The 7,763-nt window shown below is 46.9% G+C and overlaps 1 pseudogene; it reads left to right on the forward strand.

Moving 5' to 3' along the window:
* LOC108802700 overlaps window positions 1–7,763 on the forward strand; it is a 39,208-nt pseudogene that overhangs the window by 19,563 nt on the left and 11,882 nt on the right.

Raw genomic sequence — 7,763 nt, forward strand, 5'->3', positions numbered from 1 at the left:
ATAAAGACCCCCCCCTTTATCCCCCCCCCCCCCCGTCATGTCCGTCCTCTTCTTCTCCTATAGGCAATGAGATGTCCATTGTCTCTACACGTAGATAGATTCTATTTAGTGCCAATTGTCCATCCGCAATTGAATTGAGAGGACAAACAAATGGAGGCCAGGAACAAAGGATAACGAGAGGTCCGAGAGAGAGCTATGAGAACTTTGGAGGAACGTCGTGGAGATGCCTTCATCCCGGCAGGGTGCAAATAATGATCGGTTTATTAAACATTGGCAGAGAGAGGGGAGTGTCCTGTATAGATCACATGACCAAATCAATCAACATGGACAAAGACCAAAGCCACATGACTGAGAGGATATTGGACCTCACCCTGGAGATCATCTACCTGCTGACCGGAGAGGTGAGGAGGATTCTGGGAGGTCACATGACATCACTCTGATCTCTATTCATAAAACACAGACCTGACCGGAGGGGTGAGGAGGATTCTGGGAGGTCACATGACATCACTCTGATCTCTATTCATAAAACACAGACCTGACCGGAGAGGTGAGGAGGATTCTGGGAAATCTTTAGTGATTATTTTGTCTCTCTCAGGATTATAAAGTAGTGAAGAAAAAAACTTGTGATCCATTAACACCCAACAGATGTCTTCAGAGGACCTCACCGATCACAGAGCCTCCACCTCACCGCCTGACAACAAAGGTGACCAGAGCCAAGAAGATTCTAGAAGTCACCCAGAAGATGATGGAGCTGCTGACAGGAGAGGTGAGCGGCGCCGGGAATTCTGGGACATGATCCAGGAACAGACAAGGGGTGTGTCTGGGTGGTGACGGGAGAGGTGAGCGGTGCCGGGAATTCTGGGACATGATCCAGGAACAGACAAGGGGTGTGTCTGGGTGGTGACGGGAGAGGTGAGCGGTGCCGGGAATTCTGGGACATGATCCAGGAACAGACGAGGGATGTGTCTGGGTGGTGACTGTATCATTGTGTGTGTCAGGTTCCTATAAGGTGTCAGGATGTCTCTGTCTATCTCTCCATGGAGGAGTGGGAGTATCTAGGAGGACACCGGGATCTCTACAAGGACGTGGTGATGGAGAATGCCCCGCCCCTCACATCACCGGGTAAGAGGAGAGAGCAGTACGGAGGCTCCGCCTACATCCCCCATCATCTGATACACACATAGAAACAATGTATTCAGTCAGTGTGTGTGTTTCCTACAGATGGATCCAGTAAGAGGAACCCACCAGAGAGATGTCCCCGCCCCCTGTATTCCCGGGATCCCACCCAGGAAGATCTCACCGTCCCCCACCATGGTCAGGTGGGTAGGATGAAGCGTGTAGGCCGAAAATGTCTTCTAAGCTATAAGCGGACATTCTTCGAAGTAATGTATTGTTCGTACTATACATGTGTTCTATAATTTGGGGTTTAGGATGAAGAACTGAAAGACATGAAAGTTGAGGACAAAAAGGAAGAAGAGACGTTGGTGGGAGGAGCTCAGCAGTCTATGGAGGAGGGGGAGATGATGGTGAAGACTAAACAGGAGAAATCTTCTCTACATACGGAGACAAGTAAGTCATAAACACTAAATACAGAAATGGTTTCATTTTAGTTCTATGAATATTTGGGATGAGAATGGATTTCGGGCCGATGTCGGGTTTGTTCCGCACTCTGGCTGTTCACTGCTCACCAAACGGGTGAACTAAATAGGCTGTTTGCTCTCCAACCTGCCAAGGTGAATCCTTGGCTGCAGCAAAAGTCATATATTTTAGGAGTGGTGTTGAGGCTAGCTCCATGAAATTAGGTGGGAGGAAGGTCCATCTCTACAATGTCATTACTCCATGAAATGAGGTGGGAGGAAGGTCCATCTCTGTGGTCATGAATCCATGAAATGAGGTGGAGGAAGGTCCATCTCTGTGGTCATGACTCCATGAAATGTGGTGGAGGAAGGTCCTTCTCTATGGTCATTACTCCATGAAATGTGGTGGAGGAAGGTCCTTCTCTATGGTCATGACTCCAAGAAATGAGGTGGAGGAAGGTCCTTCTCTACAATGTCATCATGTCCCATGTTCTCCTGTGTGGTGTGGTTGTATCTGGCTTGTATTTATATTGTCATGTGACGATTGCTCCCGGTTCCATGACAGAGCTCTGTACACATGTTTAGCGTTCCACCACCACGTATGATTTCTGAATGTGAGGCATGAAGAATACTTCTAAAAATTGGATTGAAACCTTGTTTTCCAACAGGAGGAGGTGACGTCCGGAATATCTCTGAGGATCATCTGATTTTATCTCCAGATTATAATGACGTCACACAACACGTTCCGGGAGGAAGTCTCCAGACATCAATGGATCCCTCTAATCTTCAGGAATCATCTGATATCTCCCAGACCGGAACTCCAGATACACCTCTGAGATCTCACAGTGCGGAGAGAGCCACAGATCCACCTAATCCCAAAGAATCCTCCTCAAGACCTGGAGGTGATCACACAGGAAAGAGTTCATTGTCATGTTCAGAGTGCGGGAAATCTTTTACTAAAAATAGAGACCTTCGTAGACATGAGAAAATTCACACGGGTGAGCGTCCCTATTCGTGTTCAGAATGTGGGAAAAGTTTCACTCACAAAGGAAACCTTCTTACACACCAGAAAGTGCACACAGGCGAGCGTCCTTATTCATGCCCAGAGTGCGGGAAATGTTTCAGTCAGAAAGCAAGCCTTCTTAGACACCAGAGGGGTCATACAGGTGAACGGCCCTATTTATGTTCAGAGTGTGGGAAAAGTTTCACTGAGAAAGGAAGTCTTTTTAAACACCAGAGAATTCACACAGGGGAGCGTCCCTATTCATGTTCAGAATGTGAGAAATGTTTCACTCGGATAGAAGAGCTTCATAAACATAAGAGAATCCACACAGGAGAACGTCCCTATTCGTGTCCAGAGTGCAGGAAATGTTTCAATCAAAAAGGAAGCCTCGTTACACACCAGAAAATTCACACAGGTGACAGGTCTTATTCATGTTCAGAGTATGGGAAAAGCTTCAGTCAGAAAGCAAGCCTTCTTACACACCAGAGAATTCACACGTGTGAGAATCCTTATTCATGTACAGAGTGTGGGAAATGTTTCAGTCAGAAGGAAAGCATTCTTAGACATGAGAAAAGTCACACAGATGACAGACCTTATTCATGTACGGAGTGTGGGAAAAGTTTCATGCAGAAAGGAGAACTCCTTAAACACCAGAGAATTCACACTGGTGAGCGTCCCTATTCATGTTCAGAGTGCGGAAAAAGTTTCATTGAAAAAGGAAAACTTCATAGACACAAGAAAATTCACACTGGTGACAAACCCTATTCATGTCCAGAGTGTGGGAAATGTTTTACACAGAAAGGAAACCTTCTTAGACACCAGAAAATTCACACAGGTGAAAGACCATATTTATGTCCAGAGTGTGGGAAATATTTTATTCAAAAAATAGAACTTCTGAAACACCAGAAAAGTCACATGGGTGATCGTCTTATCTCAAGTTCAGGGCTTGGAAAAGGGTTCAGTCATCATAGAAACTTTCTTAAATATCAAAGAGATCACACAGGCTAACACTCTACTTCCGTGTTCAGACTGTGGGAAACCTTTCACTTGGAAACAATGCATGTAATATGACAGGGAAAAGAGTCAATATGTTCTGAGTGCGGGAAATGTTTAACAGCTAAAGGAAATCTGATTAGATATCCGCACCCACATACCTGCTGATTCTCTTGACAAATATACGTGATATCTAACAGATGGGACTGTTCAGTCCATAGAGCAACTTCATGATTAAGAAAATTAGTTTTTAAAGGGGAAGATTCTGGCATCTGTGTAATTTCAGTTCCAGGTGGAGTCCGTTGTGCTGAGTCTTCTGCTGGCTTCTTCTTTTTCTTCGAGACTCTGTTGGTGAGGTTGGCCTACCACAATTCCTTTCTCTATTCCTGCCAACACCGGGGCATTCTCTTTGCTCTTCTTCACTCTCTATGATATTTATTAAACACACAGCAGGTGGAATAGGAACATCAAAATGGGTGCGACAGCTATGTAGACACGGGAACTCTAGAGACAGAAGTAGACCCGGGAACTGTAGAGATAAAAGAAGGCCCGGCAACTTTAGAAAGAGAAGCGGACCCGGCAACTCTAGAGACAGAAGTAGATCTGGCAATTCTAGAGATAGAAGGAGACCCGGGAACTCTAGAGATAAGAAGGAGACCCGGGAACTCTAGAGATAGAAGGAGACCCGGGAACTCTAGAGATAGAAGGAGACCCGGGAACTCTAGAGATAGAAGGAGACCCAGTAACTATAGAGATAGGAGCCCCGGGAACTCTAGAGATAAGAAGGAGACCCGGGAACTCTAGAGATAGAAGTAGACCTGGGAACTCTAGAGATAGAAGGAGACCCGGGAACTCTAGAGATTGGAGAAGACCCGGGAACTCTAGAGATAGGAGAAGACCCGGGAACTCTAGAGATAGAAGGAGACCCGAGAACTCTAGAGATAGGAGAAGACCCGGGAACTCTAGAGATAGGAGAAGACCCGGGAACTCTAGAGATAGGAGACCCAGTAACTCTAGAGATAGGAGACCCGGGAACTCTAGAGATAGGAGGAGACCCGGGAACTCTAGAGATAGGAGGAGACCCGGGAACACTTGTCATTGCACGAGTCTCAGATCCTCTCGGGGGAGGATAGACCCAAGTGGTATTGGGGGTGAGGACAAAATCAGAAAGATTTCCGGGTTTGATTATTATTACACAGGATTTATAGAGCACCTACATTTTGCGCAGCGATTTACAATATAAGGAAGACATTACAATCGTAGTACAATAGTATAAAAATTAGGGATATACCGAGACTAGTATCGATATCGGTACCGACTCTGAGTATTTGGGCGAGTACTCGTACGCGCCCAAATGCTCCGATGCCTAGCACGAGTGCTTCCTGTATCAGGAAGCCGGGCAGCGCGTCATTACACGCTGCCCGGTTTCCCGACTGGCTGGGAAGCTGGCCAATCAGGAAGCTGGCCTCGTGAGGTAAGGTTACCTTAGTATGTGCAGCCTGTCACCCCCGGGGGCCTCTCCAGCGAGAACGCGGCCTTCCTCCAGATGGGAGGAGACCCGAGAGCTCTAGAGATAGGAGACCCGGGAACACTAGAGATAGAAGGAGACCCGGTAACTCTAGAGATAGAAGGAGACCCGGGAACTCTAGAGATAGAAGGAGACCCAGTAACTATAGAGATAGGAGCCCCGGGAACTCTAGAGATAAGAAGGAGACCCGGGAACTCTAGAGATAGAAGGAGACCCGGGAACTCTAGAGATAGGAGGAGACCCGGGAACTCTAGAGATAGAAGGAGACCCGGGAACTCTAGAGATAGAAGGAGACCCGGGAACTCTAGAGATAGGAGGAGACCCGGCAACTCTAGAGATAGGAGGAGACCCGGGAACTCTAGAGATAGGAGGAGACCCGGCAACTCTACAGATAGGAGAAGACCAGGGAACTCTACAGATAGGAGAAGACCCGGAACTCTAGAGATAGGAGAAGACCCGGGAACTCTAGAGATAGAAGAAGACCCGGGAACTCTAGAGATAGGAGGAGACCCGGGAACACTTGTCATTGCACGAGTCTCAGATCCTCTCGGGGGAGGATAGACCCAAGTGGTATTGGGGGTGAGGACAAAATCAGAAAGATTTCCGGGTTTGATTATTATTACACAGGATTTATAGAGCACCTACATTTTGCGCAGCGATTTACAATATAAGGAAAACATTACAATCGTAGTACAATAGTATAAAAATTAGGGATATACCGAGACTAGTATCGATATCGGTACCGACTCTGAGTATTTGGGCGAGTACTCGTACGCGCCCAAATGCTCCGATGCCTAGCACGAGTGCTTCCTGTATCAGGAAGCCGGGCAGCGCGTCATTACACGCTGCCCGGTTTCCCGACTGGCTGGGAAGCTGGCCAATCAGGAAGCTGGCCTCGTGAGGTAAGGTTACCTTAGTATGTGCAGCCTGTCACCCCCGGGGGCCTCTCCAGCGAGAACGCGGCCTTCATCCAGGTACCCAGCCGCAGTCGTCTGGCCGGCCAATCAGGAAGCCGGGCGCCGTGTAGTGACGTGACCCTGAGGAGAACCATGGGGAGAAAACACTGACCCCCATAGTTCTCCTTTTAAGTAGCGAGATTCTAAATGTAGGAATGTATGTATGTGGATGTAAATTAATAGTATTAATCACGTTGTCGTCAATTATTATTATTATAAATTGTGGAAAATATTTAATAAATAATTTTTTTTTATAGTCAATCAAACTTACTAATAAAATAAAGTGAATATTACAGGAAATTGAACTCCCTCATTATGACGTCGCTTCTGTTCGAACTGAAGAACACACCTGTAAAAAAAATTGCTCGTAATGATGAACAGCAATGTAGGCTGCAATATTTATATTATACAGAAGGGGGCGATCTCGTACCCCGCACAGACAGGAAGTGATGTCAAGTACAGACAGGAAGTGATCTATGAATCTAAACAGGACATTTTGGGTCAGAGGTGAGTTGGGAGGAAAACAGAAGACATTGCTAGAACTGGCAGCGGAGGAGGTAATAATATATTATTTATCCAACTGTCCATCCAGAGCCGCCATTTATAGACCCGATACATCCTAAATATAGAGCCATTTATCCAACTGTCCATCCAGAGCCGCCATTTATAGACCGGATACATCCTAAATATAGAACCATTTATCCAACTGTCCATCCAGAGCCGCCATTTATAGACCGGATACATCCTAAATATAGAGCCATTTATCCAACTGTCCATCCAGAGTCGCCATTTATAGGCCGGATATATCCTAAATATAGAGCCATTTATATAGTATAACAAGCGGTATAAGACAGACCTATGAGAACTTTGGAGGACCACTGTGGAGACGTCTTCATCCCAGTATAGCGCAAATAATTATCAGTTTATTATTTGTTGATAGATGGTAGAGTCCTGTATAGGTCACATGACCAAATCAATAAGCATGGACAAAGACCAAAGCCAAGTGAATGAGAAGATATTGGACTTCATCCTGGAGATCATCTACCTGCTGACTGGAGAGGTGAGGAGGATTCTGGGAGATCACATGACATCACTCTTATGTCTATTAATAACATTTAGAGCTGACCGGAGTGGTGAGGAGGATTCTGGGAGGTCACATGACTTTAGTGTTCTTCTTTCAAAACAGAGTTTTCCTCCGGTGAAGAACGGAGACCATTTAACCATCACAGTGCCTTCACCTCACTCTATGAAACCCCGCAGGAACAAGGCTAAGAAGGTTCTAGAAGTCACCAGGAAGATCATAGAGCTGCTGGCGGGAGAGGTGAGCGGTGCCGGGAATTCTGGGACATGATCCAGGAACAGACAAGGGGTGTGTCTGGGTGGTGACGGGAGAGGTGGGCGGCGCCGGGAATTCTGGGACATGATCCAGGAACAGACAAGGGGCGTGTCTGGGGGGTGGCGGGAGAGGTGAGCAGTGCCGGGAATTCTGGGACATGGTCCAGGAACAGACGAGGGGCGTGTCTGGGTGGTGACGGTATCATTGTGTGTGTCAGGTTCCTATAAGGTGTCAGGATGTCTCTGTCTATTTCTCCATGGAGGAGTGGGAGTATCTAGAAGGACACCGGCATCTCTACAAGGACGTGGTGATGGAGAATGCCCCGCCCCTCACATCACCGGGTAAGAGGAGAGAGCAGTACGGAGGCTCC

The sequence above is a fragment of the Nanorana parkeri genome, unplaced genomic scaffold (genome assembly GCF_000935625.1).
Source record: "Nanorana parkeri isolate BGI_ZX_2015 unplaced genomic scaffold, ASM93562v1 scaffold3041, whole genome shotgun sequence".
Taxonomy (NCBI): Eukaryota; Metazoa; Chordata; class Amphibia; order Anura; family Dicroglossidae; genus Nanorana; species Nanorana parkeri.